This window comes from Oxyura jamaicensis, chromosome 25, assembly GCF_011077185.1.
Source record: "Oxyura jamaicensis isolate SHBP4307 breed ruddy duck chromosome 25, BPBGC_Ojam_1.0, whole genome shotgun sequence".
NCBI lineage: Eukaryota > Metazoa > Chordata > Aves > Anseriformes > Anatidae > Oxyura > Oxyura jamaicensis.
This window is the reverse complement of record NC_048917.1, coordinates 1,663,714-1,665,048: the sequence shown is the minus strand read 5'-3', so window position 1 is coordinate 1,665,048 and position 1,335 is coordinate 1,663,714. Positions and strand designations below refer to the sequence as shown.

General features: G+C 69.3%; 1 long non-coding RNA gene across 1 annotated transcript in view; it reads right to left on the bottom strand.

Annotated features, from left to right (window-relative positions):
- Nucleotides 1-1,335, bottom strand: part of LOC118178260 — a 6,064-nt gene that overhangs the window by 3,921 nt on the left and 808 nt on the right. The gene's annotated exons all lie outside the window — the stretch shown is intronic.

Here is a 1,335-nt window from a genome sequence, read left to right as displayed (position 1 = left end):
GGGGGGGGGGGGGGGGGGGCTGCTCCTGAATGCTTGGCCCCAGTTGCCCCGGTGGGGACCCCTGCTCCTGGAACTGGGGCTCCTGTAGGGCTCGGCTCTGTCCCTGCTGCCTCCCCCCCCCCACCCCCCCCAGTGCTGCAGGGGCTCCCACGGGGCCTGGCTCCATCCCTGTCGGTCCCCCCAGGTTCCTTCTCCAGCATGTGCCATCCTGCATCACCCCTTCCTCTGTCCCCTTTCGTCCCTCTTGGTGTGTGTCCCCCCCCCCACATCCATCCATGTGCACCCCTCATCCCTGCGGCTGCCAGGAGCAGGGCTGGGGGGGGGGGGCTTCAAGGTGCTCCCCCCCAGCTTAGGGCTGGCCCCCCAAAACCACAACCCGCGCCTGGGATGCCCCGGCCATACCCAAGCATCCCGGGGACAGTGCTGGAGGCGGGTGACAGACCCAGCTTTCACGGGGGGGGGACACGTTCGAGGATGGGGGGGACATTTATTCACACACACGTCCTCACCCCAAAGCGCCCAGGCCTGGCACAAAGGCTGGGAGCAGGAGTGCGGCCCCGATGGGCCAGTTCCCTTGCAGGGTCACCCCTCTCTGGGGGAATCCTCATTTCATTAGGGTCGGAAAACAGCTCCCAGCTCATCTGGCCCAGCCGTCCCCTTTCCCACTAAATAATACCCCACTAAATAACATCACACCCTAACCCCTGTCCCCAAGCACCACGTCCAACCTCTCCTTAACCCCCCCTCGGGGACGGCGATGCCACCACCTCCCCGGGCAACCCATCCCAAGGCCCGGCCGCTCATCGAGAAGAAATTTCCCCAAATTTCCTGAACCTGAACCTCCCCTGGGTTCGCCCCACCCTAAAAGGGGGGACGCTTGGGGACACGCGCACCCCCGCCACAAGCTCCTGGTGGGCTCCAGGGGCGCGCTGGCGACCTGCACCCCAAAGTCCCCAGCTGGGGGGGGTGGGGGGGAGGCAGAGCCAGGACCCCCCCCCTTGCCCTTCCCATCCCCGCAGCAAGCGGTTGTCGGGGGGGGGGGACAATGGGGCGGACAATGGGGTCCCCAAGCCCCGGAGGGGCTCCGGGAGCGCGGATGGGAGACAATGGGAGGGCGGGGGGGGGACCGGGAAAAGCGGAGGGGGAGGCCGGGGGGGGGTCCGGGGAGCGGCGGGGCCTTGGGGGCCGCTCCGCTGGGAGCCGGGGCTTCCTCCGCCTCCTCCTCCTCCTCCTCCTCCTCTTCCTCCGCCTCCTCCTCCTCCTCCTCGGCCGCCGCCGCCGCCGCAGCAGCCCCGGGATTTTCGTGGCGCTGGTCGCGGAGGGGGGGGGGGGGGG